The 14,673-nt window shown below is 41.7% G+C and overlaps 1 protein-coding gene across 5 annotated transcripts in view; it reads right to left on the minus strand.

Moving 5' to 3' along the window:
• The window catches only part of OSBPL5 (oxysterol binding protein like 5), a 145,069-nt gene that overhangs the window by 109,539 nt on the left and 20,857 nt on the right, over positions 1-14,673 (minus strand). For 3 of the 5 annotated variants that reach the window (XM_042785324.1, XM_032984932.2, XM_032984933.2), the window contains exon 2: positions 13,868-13,900. The exons of the other annotated variants lie outside the window; for them this stretch is intronic. The gene's annotated coding sequence lies outside the window, so the exon portion shown is untranslated. The remainder of the gene's footprint in view (positions 1-13,867; positions 13,901-14,673) is intronic. 5 annotated transcript variants of the gene reach the window in all.

Below are 14,673 nucleotides of genomic sequence, written 5' to 3' on the forward strand. Positions count from 1 at the left end.
ATGTCTAAGGGCAGATTAATGGGTTTTTTCACTTAACAGAAGAATACAGTCTCCAAAAGCATCTCTGAATTAAAATCTAAAAGAACTAACACAGTACAAGAACAATGTGACAGAATGTCTAACTTAAGGAAGCAAAACACCAAAACCCCTACCATGTATATGGTAGCATAAAAGGATCCAGAGAAGCATCTTTCTCTGAAGTATCCATTGCCACATTTTAGAAAATAGATAAAAATTTGTACCACCTTTCTAGGGCAGCAGTTCAGCAAAATATTCAAGTGCATGCTTAAATATTCCAGTTCAGCAAAACACAAGTAACTAAGCACACAAAGCATCAGCAGTGTATAGGTTAATGCAGCCTATATAGACTAAACTGTACATCGGGGGGTGCAGAGCAGGACTGCTTGCTTGAATCAGGATGTAGAACTGTCACCAACAATAGCCTTCAGCATATAAAGGCCTGTAAGTCACCTCAGTTCTGGGATATCGTTATTATGAGGCACCTCTTTTAGCCTCAACACTTTCTTACCTTTAATAAATGTTTCTGCAACATCCCAAGTGCTGAATATTTTCAGTCTTCCCATCTAGTCAAGAACGATGGCCTTCAAGTAGATCTCAAATATAGTTTGGGACTCTCACGTTCAGTGTATTCTGTGTTATGAGGTATAACACTGCATTGAACAGGAAACTTTGTGACTTTAATTCAGATTTTATTTTTTTTCAATTCATATGCCCAAATCAGAACACCTACCTTTCTTCCTGGTACCTCCTGATAAATTTTAAAAACACAACTATATAACCAAAAAGAACTCTAGTAACCTCTGCTGCACTAATAAACATCAAAGCTGATAACCTCTCAGCTAATACCACACATATCTTGGTGTTGGGCTGATTACAATCATGGAATGATCTCTAAAGACAAAGGGGACTTCAGGAAGGTTATCAGGAACTGCCTTTTCATATAACTTTCCCCAGGTGATAAAAGAGAATCATGAAAGGATCTAGCCTAAAATTTTCCAAAGTCACTGACAGTCTTCCCGTTTACCTTATTGGATCTTAGATTAAAGGGTATAAGAGTATACAGCCCAATCGCACAATACTGAAAAGAAAAAAAAGGGAGTTTTGTCAGTGGCTTCAGCAGATGTGTGAGACCAAGCTAGAGGTGAACACAAACGAGGTGGAGGGGCAGACGAGGGAGTAAAAATGATTCTGCAGGCCTAATTCCAGAATGTGGTGTCCAGATGTTTGTGTCTAATTCCACATCTGCTCACCTGAACATAACCATCCCAGTTTTCAAAGGTCTGAGCAGCCACAGATTTCACCAACTATATCATCAGCTATTGCAAGAGTCAGGACTTCTAAAAGCCAACAGCTTTTATACAAGCACCTAAAGGACATCTCAGTTCCAAGGCACCCAATCTCTGAACATCCTAAATTTCTTTTTTCATATTGAAAAGTTCTGAGACTGGGGTTATATAATAACAATAAACACATTCATAAAATAATAAGGTGTTGGTATTGTTCTACTTACTACGTTGTAAAAACTTGCCATTTCATTTTCAATTTGAAGGGATTCAATATATATCCTCACGTCTGTGTTCTTGGGGACATGTGAACATGAATCCTATCAAGTTTTTATTTAAGAAAACATAGGCTTCTAGTTCTCATGATAACAAAAACAGGAAAAGTGAAGACATTTATAAAAAAGCCCAACAACAAACTGAGAGAGCTGATTGTTAAAACAGCTCAGGTGCCAAGGAAGCCTGGAGCAAACTTTTTCACTAGCATTGACAATTCAGTATTTATTATTCTGCTTGGACTTGCAAAAACCGCAACCAAAGTGTTACAATTTGAAATCAGAGTAGACACAAAAAAAAAATTGCCCTGTGTGCTGAAATGTCATTTTCCTGCCTGCTAATTGCCTGATTTGTGTACCATTTTGAAGACTCCACGTTACAACAGATGAGATGGAAAGAAATTTAGTTCCATACAAAACTCACTGGTTTCAGCTCCTTCTAGGAATTGAGCGCCCTAGGTTAGCGTTTGCATTTCTGCATACCTCCAGGGGACGAAAACAAGCTGGTAATATTATAATGGCACAGAGAAATCAATGTGAAAGGCTATAAGCTATCCTCAGAGTGCCAATGTGAGCTGTCCCATCATAATCACAAGACAGATGGTTTTATCAGATGGAACTGGGTAAACACAGGAGAGAAATAAGTCACACCTAGATGAGCTGACTTGAACATGGAAACCGTAGCACTTATTTTTTCTTTAAATGCGACTGCTTAGATTTAGAGCAATGAAGTGACTTTTATGAACATTTTAAGTGCTACATATCTGTAGTAAAGTATTCTTTCTCTTGCCAGAAGAAAACTATGGGGTGTAATTCTTGTTTACAGCAGCAACTGCTTTCCACTGATCTGTCAGTATAAAGAGACATAAATGTAATTTTCCAAACTTGATCCTTTTGCCTTGTCGGAACAACAAAAACCACCCCAAGTGTGAGATATTTGTCTGGGTTTTTTTTTTCCTCCTTTTAAAGAGAATTGAAATGATGTTAAAATAAAATGTGACAAATAAGGGAAAGAAACATAGCTAGTCTCTTGATATTCTTTATAGCATGAATTAATGTAAAAGTTGTTTCAAGTAACTAACAAAACCCATACCCATTAAAATCTACATCGATCCAATTGTGAGAGAAACACCAACAGAAACTGGGAAGATTCTCACAGTGGAGACTTTTCAGGATCTATGTGAAATTTCAGTGATCACAGGAGGACTTCTGGTCAAAATAGGAAAAAGGAATAGTAACAAATCAGGACTAGATGATGTTCACTTCAGAATTTTAAGAACACTCATAGTTGAGATAGCTGGATTACTGGAAAAATAAAAACATGAAGCCTTTAGAAAAGGTTTTGGGAGGATCTGGGAAACTACAGTCCTATATGACTAATGTTTGTATCTGACAACTTTGTGAAGCCTATCATAAAGGCCAACAGATAGCCACGTAAATACAAGCTCACTGCAGAGTCAACATAGCTACTGTAAGGGGGAGTCCTACCTTTCCAGCCTCTTGGAGCTCCTGCAATATGTCAGCAACCACGTGGATAAAAGTAATTTATCTCATCTAATCTGGATTTCAAGAAGAGTTGTGACAAAGACCTTCATCTAAAGCTCTTGAAAGCTAAAAGCTGTAGGATAAGAAGGGAAGTCCTTGCACAGAAAAACAATTGTTTAAAAGTTAGGAAACATAGGATAGGAATAAGCATACACTTCCCAGGGAAAGTAGGTCATCGGTGAAGTTTCATTAGGAGCCCACACTGGAGTAGAAAAGACAACATTATAATCCACAGCTAATTCACACTCTGAATACTACATGAACTTCTGGTCCTCTCACCTTGGACAAGATAAATTAGAGCTGGAATATGCTCATGGAAAGACAGCAAGAATGATCAAAGGCACTGCTCTGTATAAGGAATGACTGAATAGTCTGGGACTCATTAGTCTGGAAAACACCTGACTTAAGATGACAAAACAGAGGTCTGTAAAAGGATGACTGGCATCAGCATGGATAACAACTGATTGCTTGCTGTCTTTTCCAAGGCGGGACCTTGAGTCTACTAAGTGAAGCTAACAGCATCTCTGCTCTTCACACAAGTAGGATCATCCTGTAGGAGGACACTGTATGTGCAAGAAGGTTACAAAGGCTCAGGAGGAGGCTGAATCAGGAAACTGAGTTTTGTTGGCTCTGGAAGCTGCTCCCCTGGGTTTCCCTACTCAATCAGGGCTTATAAATTTGATCCTCTTGCAGTCAGACAGGCAAAGCTGCTCAGGGGCTACTGCAACATATAGACCATGCTAATAATGTCTCCTGTAGCAAAGTAAAATGAGCCCTACACTGAAGCTTCTGCATAACACTGCATTCATTGTTACCTTCAATTCAGATCTCTTCCTCACATCTATGAATGCAGTGTCAGGATGTACACAGACATCCAAGCTGAAATCTTTCCATATGTTGCATTGGGGAACTGGCTGATGTTCATTCTGCAGTCACTACCTGTAAGATGAGCAAACAGCACAACAGGAACAGCAGCTGTTGCAGAACTATTGCTCATCTCCTGGTTTATCCCATTTCCACTACAAGGAAATCACAGCTTTGTTCAGTGTAATTTGAAAACTGCACTAGGCACTTGCCATAAATGTTGGTCACATCTCCCCAGCTTCATTGCAGGCTCCTTGCAGGTCTAGAAGCATAAAGCTCATTAAGCATGACTTGTTGGTCTAATAGTTAAGTTACAGGACAATGGGAGAAGTCTGCATTAGCTCAGTCTAGAAGGTGGCTGCACTTAATTGCTTCTTTCAAAGACCTGTTCCTTTGTGAAGAATGGCAGAGAATTGCTGATCATTATTACCAATTTGCAGAGACACTTAAAACATCAATCTCCTTACACAGAAAGCATTTGTGGAAATAATCACCAATTACGCTGTCTGATGAGCTTTTACTCATCTTTGCAATTTGGAAATAGGCCACCCCATTAATAGATTCCTGGACAGGTTTAAGCAGGAAGGCATTAGTGTGACCCTGCTAGTAATAACAGTATCGTGGCATAAGTACCAGCGAGCCTGCTGAAAGGCAATCACAGAAGTGTCTATAAACTTCCTGTGTACCAGGGCTTGTGCAGAATTAAATTCCAGCCACAGAAATTAAAATCAGGACTGGTTTGTTAGCTTAACGAACGGCTGAGGTCTTACAGAACAGTTCTAATTTTGATGAACCAAGGATAGAAACACCAGCAAAGTAGGTATTTGATCCTAAAACAGAAGAAAGATGGCTCTCCGGTCCCTGCTGAATTAGGCTGGGAATGGAGCTAATGACATAAAGGTGGCATTTCAATCCAGATTTATGCACTCTTATTCCAGGTATCCCTGCAAAGAATAACCCTCAAGAGATGTTTAGAGACCAGCAACAGCCCCATACCCTTCACACCTCACTGAAGAGCCTGAGGTTTATGGAGAGTACTCTGGGCCTCTGTTGCTTTGCCTGATCTAGCAAATTCCCCCTCAAGCATGGCAGTTGCTGATAAAGACAAACCAGCCGCACTCCCAGCTCCTTTTAACAGATGTATCCTCAACAACAATCATTTCAGCACAGAGCAACTGATATCAAAAAGCAGGGCGAAATTCTTCACAAAGAGCAGCTCAGAAGTTATTTCTACCATTTATCACCACACTTAAATGCCTCGGAGTCCTAAAAGCATCCTTCGCTCCTTCCCATGTCCCGCTCACTGATGTTAAGGCCCTAAGCTGGAACATCATGACACAAAAACAAGAAACGAAGGTACAGGAGGTAATGGTCCAGGTGACTATTCTCCCAAATCCTGACTAAGCATTCTTTAGTACCCTGAAATCATTACTATGTTGTTCCTGTGGCAGCAGCTCATTTTATAGCAGCTTAATTCCACCCAAGACTTACATGCAATGTTGGAAATCATTCAAGTAGCTACTACCATCTTCCTCCTACAGATCCGCAGCATGTGAGGCAAGATTCAAAGCTTATTTCATGATTTTCTGGGTAAACGTGTGCATTCAAGAAGCCACATAAAGAACTGTCACAAGACCTGGACCAAAGGAGTATTTTGGAAGGAGAGGAAGGTGGGTACAGCATGCAGTTGGCACCTGTGGCACCGGGTGCTACTCACCTGGCACAGCCCTTACACAACCCAGCAGGCTGTCAGGCTCAAACCCCTTTAATGAAAAAGGTGAAGGAGGCTTCAGTACTAAATAAAGCAATCGATGCTAATGCAGTATCTCTGCTCAGCTTTTGCTTGCTCAAATATTAGCTACTTAATCTAAGAAGGAAAAAATATAATAACTAGATATACCTATATGTAGACTTCTGGAGTTACTGTGTTACCAAAAAACATAGGCAAAGTTAAGTAACTGCAAGCTTCCAGGCTACCTTTTAAAATGTGCTCCTACTCAACTGTGGAGTGCTGTGAATTCCCTTACAGTTTACATGTTAAAACTGAAGACATAAAGGAATTCAGGTAATCAGTAGTTAACTACCAGTCAATTTTAAAATTAAATAATTAACTAACATACAAGATTATATTTGTCTTGCAATTAGTTATATGCTACATGAAGTTTCTCACCAGCCTGTTCATTTTCAGCCCCTTCTCTCTGGCTTCTCAACTCTATCCAAACAAGTCAGAAATAGCTCTCTGATTCTTAAAGTGTCCCAGCTCCTATCTCCAGCCATTCTGCAATTCAAATCAGTCTAAGAGCTACATAATACAGCCCTGATGGCTATATTCCCTACAAAGGTACACACTAATCCAATTTGCACTAGATAAATTATTTCTGCTCCACCCTTTTATGTCATCTTCTGCTCCAAAAACATCTATCCCCGCCAGGCTGGAATAAAACACCACCAGTGTTTCACTAGGAAGAAGAGAAAAGATGCATCAGGAGAGCAGTACATGAGTCCCACATCAAGCCTGGCTGGAGGCTTCTGCTCCCAACTTCTCCCTGGGACTGCTGTCACCTAGGGCCATCACCATGGCAAGTAATGAAGGCATAAAAGAAGAAAAGCCAAGCGCCCAGCATGGCTGGATCCAGGGATGCTGTGCAGTCTCATGAGCAGCCAATAAGCCTCAGTTATTAGCTATTCTGAATAGCTACCCTAAAAAATGCCTTCTGTAGACCTTCTGTTCTGTTTAAAGGCAGAGAGACCTAAATTTGGATCTGTCTGCTAAGCCTGGCACATCTCTGAAATTAAGCTCACCGGCAGCAGCAACAACAGAAATCCAAGTATGGGAGCCAGCAGAAAAACAGAAGTGCAGGCTGCACAGTTCCAGGGTGGAAGAGATGTTTGCCTCCTTGCTGGCAGGAGAAATACAATGTTGTTCCAGAAAAAGGAAAAAAATAAATCCCAAAACAAGACAACAAACAAAACAAACCTGACCCTTCAAGCTTTAGGCACCCTCCTATTGAGGCTGATAATGCAAAAGCTGACTTTTTCCAAGGACATCACCGGGCTTGGGTGGACAAATCCCATTGGTACAGGCTGATGAGAAGGCATTTAAGATGAAGAAGATAACAGTTAAAGCCTCCATTCCCACAGGAGGGGAAATTCCCAGAGTTTGTGCTTGCTGGGACACATTCAGCTTTCACTTTGTGGTACTCTGAAAATCTCTCAAACTCACTGCTACTGATTTTCTTGCACAGTGAATGGTCAACAGGTTTGGGCCCCCTCAGCTTCTCCACAACCCCCTTGGAAGTGGGAGGGCACCAAAGGGTAGGAGAAAATATTAATCTCCTTCAGTCTGCTGGAAATGCTCCTCATAGAGCAGCCCAGCATGCAGTCTGCCTTGTTCAGAATGTCAGCTCTTTGTGACCACAGTGACTCCATGGTCCTTCTTGGTACAGCTGCACATCAACCAGTCAGTTCCCAGTCCAGCTAATGCTACTGTCCAGTTCAGTGTCTGACAAATACTCAGATTTATCCAAAACCTATATCCATTTAATCCCTTTAAGGACGGTGATGCTGCCTCTTGTAACACAATCATAGCAGACGTGCCAAGTAGGAGTAAGATGAGCTGTGCCACCTGCTTTGCAGACATGGTCAGAAGATGTGGAAGCTTGCAGGATCTGGACCAAGGCAAGGACTTACTAGAGACTCAGGCCTGGCTCAGGCCAGGTTTGACTTCAAAGGCATACACAATTGACTAATGTTTCTCATGCAAGCTTCTTACCTGGGATTTCCTAATTTCTGTTTAAAGAAACCTCTTGTGCCCACTGATGGTGAAGTTGGCTGTAGTCCTGCAAATAGTAGCAAAACCCATTCTGTGCTGAAAAAACACTGCAAATATTTCACGAGGCAACAAAACTGAAAAAACTTTTATAATTGCTGTTTTGCTGGGGAAAACAACATTTTCTAGCCATAATAATTTGGGGTTTTTGCAGGCACAAACCTTTGCCATTTTGAAACAATACAGCTGGTGTGCATTGACTGTTGCTTATTCTATTGCATGTGAATGTTTTCCTGTTACTTCGTTCTGTCCTTTCTTGATATCATAAGGTAAGCCCATACATTCCTGGGACAGTGAATACTCATCTTTAATAAACTAGGTCTGTGTAATATCTAGCACAATGGACCTTTGATCCCAGATCAGAAGCTCTAGGTATTACCATACAAGCAAACAATAATATTCAACCAGGATAATAACAGAAACCCAAATAAGCAAGTCCTAGCAAACAGTTGCAGCAGGCAATTGCTTGGCAGAAAAACAAGCACACAAAAATGAAAAATAAAACCAAAAGGATTAGACTGAAATGGCAAACTTCCTCTTGAATATTCTATTAGAACTGACAAAAGACTCAAAACTCTCTGAACAGAGTCTCTTTGTAAATCATATTTCCTAATATCATCTTCTAATAGCTGATTAAGCCCTCCAGCCCAGAAAGCCATGGCAGACTGCTATCTGATCTCTGCTCACACGGATATTCAGACTGTTCTCTTAGATACATAGGCTGCCTCGCCAGATAAACCAGAGAATAAATCACAGAAAATAAGACATTCCCTGTTACTTGACTTTTCAGTTATATACATATTTGTATAAAACCACACAGGACAGTAAAATAGTATCATAGGTAGAAGACATTTAACCATCATAGAACAAGTGAAGCCGAAGGCCAGAAAATCACCACCCAGCCAGCCTTGCTGCAGAGCAGCATTGCTAAATCAGCAGGCCAGCCTTCCCAAAAACAGTAACAAGGAAAATGCTGATTTTTGACACTGTTTCTGAATTACAGCACTTGCTCCCACATTTATGCATGAATCCAGTCATTCCTGCATCATCTCCAAGTAATACAGGCAAGTTATAAAGTGCATTAATAACATTCAGATATTTGCCTAAAGTTGGGTGGTGTCCAAGTACCCCTGGCTTCAGCAGGGCTTTTGTTTTCAATTCAGTGAGAAGACCTAAGTGGTTTAATAAGGCTTTGGAACTATGGGCTCCTCTTTGGCCAACATAAACAAGGCAGATGGGATGAGCTGCCACTCCAGACATTTTTCTAGCTGAATCATTTTATAGACTTAATTGTGCTTGTTGGGAACAAAACCATCTGACCTTGTCTCCTTCATCTGTAGTAGGAGTGCTGCTACTGATTTTCAAGGGAGGAATCTCAGTGTCTCATTTCACATACCCAGAAGTCCACCTTAAATAGTTAAACCTACAGGAGATTACCTAAATCAGCTACCTCAGCAAAACCCTCTGGTAACCATCCTGAGGTCCAGGAGCAGAAAGGGCCCTTTCCATGTTCTTTAAGTACAACACTGATACAGTATGAAGCTAATGTTACTCCTTCACTAAAGTGATTCCTCCAAGAAGCAGCTGATCTTAAGACAGGCAACCTCACTTACCTGCTGCTTCACTTCTGCTCATGAGTTACCAGATTTTTTTTAAAGTACCATACATGAAGTGCTTGTTTATCTGGAAACACGGTTTCTTGGAAATCAGTCCCCACCTGGGTCTGGGGCTCTCGGGGCACAAACAGTCATATTCCCACAGTCTAATGAAGAACAGTTTCTGACTCCCTGCCACCCTTCCAAAGCCTTCACTTCCTCTCCTTACACTTCCACATCAAGAACACACCACAGTGTGACACTAATCTGCATGCACTGCAATGTCTATCAGTAGGGCCTTTTCTTGCAGCTGCTACCAAAGGAAAAATCAAACAAAATTCTTCCTTCCAAATAATTCTGCTGCTGAATTGGCTAGAGGAGTCAACACTGAGCAGTGCAACACCTCCCCACCACTACAGAATAGATCAACACAAATGCCAGGGCTTGACTATGCAATTTACTCACATCAGCAAACATTTCTTCACATAAGGGCCCCCGATCTCAGGGAAATCACTTCTGCAAATACATGCACTTCAGTATGAGCGAACAGTGCAAGAGGAAGACTGAAAAAGCAAGAAACAAGAGTATAGGCAATTTAAATCACTAAGTCTACACTTGTGGTACCTCGTGTTTCTCCATACAGAGCCTTTCTCCTCCCATCTCCTAATGTTTACCCCACTCTTAAAGAGCTGCCAAAGTCAGCTCTGAGGAAGACACAGTGACCTCACTGCTACTCTCACAAATGGAAAGAAACTCAGCTTTAATTCTGTCAGTTGCTGCTCCAATGACAAAAGGAAATATCAAAACTTATCTGATTTCTTAGAGAAGCACAGTAAGACACAGTAGTCTGTGAGCTAGCAGGATAAGTGTTCAGCAAAATGAGGCGTATCAAGAGAGGTATTTTGGTCTGGAAGCATATGGATGGCTTGGAATTAATAAACTGGCTAGCACCTGTCAACTGCAATCAAAGGTGTATCTTAAAACTCACCATAGCAACACCATGATCCAACCACTCACTGCCTAATTCTGAGAAGAACTGAGGTGAAAAAGAAACAAAGAAGCTAAGTCACTAATGCATGTATTTAAACATTTCTACTCCTCAAATCACATCTCATTTAACAAAGCTGGTGCATATACAACAGAGGGATGTGGGGAAGAACGCTGTTCACTCAGAAATTTGCCAGCTTGTATCTGTATTTTGGATCCACCTTGAGACTGGATTGAGCTGCAAAGGAGGGGGGAGATGACAGAGGAAAGGCCAAGGCAGCAGTGCTATCTTGTGCTTCCTACTAGCTTGCAATTGTAGGGATGTCAGACCTTTCAGCTTGTACAACCGACAGGCTCAGCAGTACAGCTTTCAGATTTCCAAGGCCCCCATTAATCATTCCCCCCAGAGCTCCACAGTAGACTGCTCATATTTTGTGACCTTAGGGGAGAGGGAATTCAATATTTATGATGTGTCTTCATGTGGGACCTTTGCTCATTGACACAACAGTATACACCTTGGCAGCTAACCAATAAATGCTACCACTGCAACAGATTCATCTCAGCCTTGAGAAGCAGATTGGGTCAGCTGAGAGACGTACCACTGGACTCCTGGGCTCCGAGAGGCAGTGTCCAGGTTCAGTACTGACCTCAAGTCACCAGTGTGTCTGGGGAAAGGGCTGACAGCTTCATTTTATTTTGTTTAAACTCATACACCTGCTAAAACAGCACTTTGTTTCCCAGGCTCTTCCATTCCCAAACCTTAAGAGAGGCTGTCTTTATGGCCAGTACCGGGATGGGAGCCCCAACAGCAGGTTAGGGTTGCAATGTGGTCTCTGATCAGCACCACTCGCATCACCCTGAGGGGGCTTAAACCCTGGCACTGTCAAAAACACAAAAGGGTAGAGGAGCCTTTGCTCCACAGTAGTTACAATCTGGAGATTGTGTGTGTGGAAGAGTCCAGAGGAAACAGAAATGCAGACACGTAACAAAAGAGCTTCTAACACAGATTGAGGAAAAATAGACTTACTTTCCAGCAAGTCCCAAGGATACAGACCAAAGGAGGGTGAACTCACAAATCTAAAGGAGCCCTATGCCATACCTACCTTGAAGCTGTTTGTAGGTTGATATGCTGGCAAAATTCAGATTCTGATTTTCTACATTTTAATTCTCAAGAGTAAGCCAAGAGCTCCCAAGAATCCTGCTGCCAATACAGGCACCTGAATAATACGTGGAAGTATTTATTACCAAGCAAGTCTTGCCTGGGACACAGGCCGTGTTCATATTCCAAAGCTGGCAGTGAAGATGGGAAAAATCAACACCACTTTCAACCTTTAGCTACAAAGGTATCACTTTCTAGCACTTATTTGTATTTGACATGAAATCAGCATTGGGATCAATCCATATTTAAAATGGTTTCTAACAGTGCCTGACTGAGTAGCACCAGCCAGACTGTACAAAATAGTTTTGTTTCTTAATTCAGTTTATACCTCTCAGAGGATGGGGCATTTAGCCAGATGGAGCAAAGCCTGCAGTACATTTTCCTGGGAGTTGCACAAGGCTGAGTCAACAAGCAACAACTTAGACTACACCTGCCTGTTTCAGCCCAGCAGGAACAACTTTCTACTTGCTAACTGCCAAAAAAAAAAAAAAAGAAAAAAAAAAAATTAAAACTCTTTAAGAGGAAAAAAAGTGCATATTAAAGAAAAAAGGATCAGAGTGTTTCCTCACAGCAACCTATTGCTTGCAATATTGCTTGTATAATACAGTGCTGAAGAGGAGCTCCGTCATTACCCCTCAGGAGTTCAGTGACAAGGCCCTGCCACTTCATTAATTGTAAATCTGCTCACACACATTCAGCTACAGGATGCTCTGAGGTTATCAGTGTTCCTCATTGTCCCAGTGAAATTTAAAACAGGTTCACCCAGCATTATGAAAATAAGGAAACTCAAGCTGCTGGTAAAACATAACCTTTTCAGATGACAGGTGCAAGCTGCTTCTGGTCCGTATGACATTTTACACCAATAAGGACTTTATCAGGAGAAAGCTGCAGCGCAAAAAAGATGATTTGGGGATTGAGGTCAGCTGGAGCTCTTCCACTAGCACCTATGAACCTCACTGCAACCAGAAGGACCTTATCCCACAGGTCCCGTGAGATACAGGACACTAACATCCTTCCCCGTGTCTTGGAGATCTGACTGTGCAGCTTCTGTGTAGCCGGAAAGGGCAATGGCCTAAGAGCAGATGGAGAGAAGCACTTCAAGAGGGTGTCCCTGCAAAAGAATGCCCTGGGATGGGGTGATGAGCCACTGAGCTCCTGCCCTCTTTCAGAGTTCACTAAAGGTTTTAGGAGTGCTCTTCAGAGCTGACTCAAACACTGGCACGGTTAGATCTTTAAAACTTCCTGGCTTTTCAAAAGCATGAGAAAATGGTTCACATGACAAACAATTCCCTGTTCAAGGGCAAGCAGAAAACACAGTATAAATGCTAAGGCAGGAGCGCTGATGGTGAAGCAGCAATTGCACACTTACTGCTGGTCCTCTTCCCCCAAAACAGAAGTCTAACACTGGTTTCTATTTTCTCTTCTGGGCTGGTAGGGGATTTTTGCTCACACCTTAGAATGTCCGGACCGTCTCCTACAGACCAATACAAGGCAGCAGACTTTCCAGCCCTACAACTGAGTTACACAGGGCTTTGCAAAGGCACAGTGTTAGAGCAGGGGGGAAATATCAGGATTGAGCCCCAAAATGTGAATTCTTAGGTGTATAGCTCTGAGTTTTCATATGTCGCAGAAAATGAGGACCTAATTTCACTGGCACAGCCTCTGACACTATGTTAGGATGCATAAGAAAATAGCATGGTATGAATAACTTAGTCAAATTCAACACTGATCAAGCTGATGAGACTCTTAGTAGACTTTTCAAGCTTTACACATGACACAGCCAATCAACTACAACCTGTATTAACACGGGGTGAGGGAGAAAAATCCTCTTTTCTTCCACTAAAGTTATGCTTGGAAGTGGGTCTTCTGCTTAATATCTTCCCAGCAATACACTCTTTCCTTCATATGTCTCATCCTGGAAACAAGAGCTGCTGGGTTTCCTTCAACTTACTGGAAAGGGATGCTGGTATATGAAAAGGGGACTCGCACGACATTTCTGAGAAGGGTATTGCAAATTTGCTTAGAAAAAGCTACTCTTGTGTGCCCTTCACTGCTGGATAGCCTGACATTAACACTGACACATCCACATCCCTCTGCCACTCAGAGAGTTACACAGTGGTCATGCTCTGTCTCCTGATAAAGGAGGAAGAAGCATTTATATTCATACCTTAAAAAAAAAATAGCAGAGGGTGGAGGTGGTTGGGTTTGTACGCCTCCTTCCATGGAAGCAACTTGTGCACGTGAAGCTAACCCAGCAGAGTAGGAGAATGGCGAGATAAAAACTAAACCCGCATCAGCCCACCCTTTCTTACCTGAAATTAATTGATACAGGAACGATTCCAAATCTAAAAGAAAAAAAGCATATTTAGAGATTAAATTTACAAATGAAAGTCTGTTCTTCATGTACTTTGTTGCCAAGATAATTTTCAGTATCATGTGCTTGCTCTGTGATATTTATTAGTAATAATTATACTGAAACAGCACAAGAGTACTGTCTCCTATAAATTTAGGTGTTAGCTACAAGCAAAAGCACAAATACTGAGCCCCAGTTTTGAGAATGTTAAAAGCCCTCCAGTTTGCCCTGGGGCACAGAAGACCCATGAGAACGAAACTGAGCTCTGACATTTGTTGGTCAGAACTCAACATCAGTTAAAAGTATGTCCCACTCTGCTAGGGCCAAACTTGGAAGCAATGTGATAACCCACAATACTTCCACCCTATTAATCTTCCACCACACTGGTGAAAGGCTCTCAGACAACCTGTCTCCTCCAGGCTCCCACACAGCACATGGGCCAATGACTTTAACACCAGGCTCATTTCTCCAAGACTGCTGATGGCCTGATGTCTTTCACAAACATGAAGATCCAAACTCATGAACTATAATTATCAAGACTGCAGATGAATCCAGATTAGGGAATCAAATTACAGGACAGGTTTTACTCTGGATTATCTCTTCTGGTTATCATAAACACAGCTTAGTTTCATCTGAAGGTGATCCAGTTTGCATACTCCAGGACTGCTCCACAACATGAACTGGAGCACAGGAAACGGAGATCACTCCACAAGTGGAGACTGTATCTGCAAAGCACAATCCTTATCTGAGCAAAAATGCTACTGG

This window comes from Tyto alba, unplaced genomic scaffold (assembly GCF_018691265.1).
Source record: "Tyto alba isolate M040663 unplaced genomic scaffold, T.alba_DEE_v4.0 Super-Scaffold_8, whole genome shotgun sequence".
Lineage (NCBI taxonomy): Eukaryota > Metazoa > Chordata > Aves > Strigiformes > Tytonidae > Tyto > Tyto alba.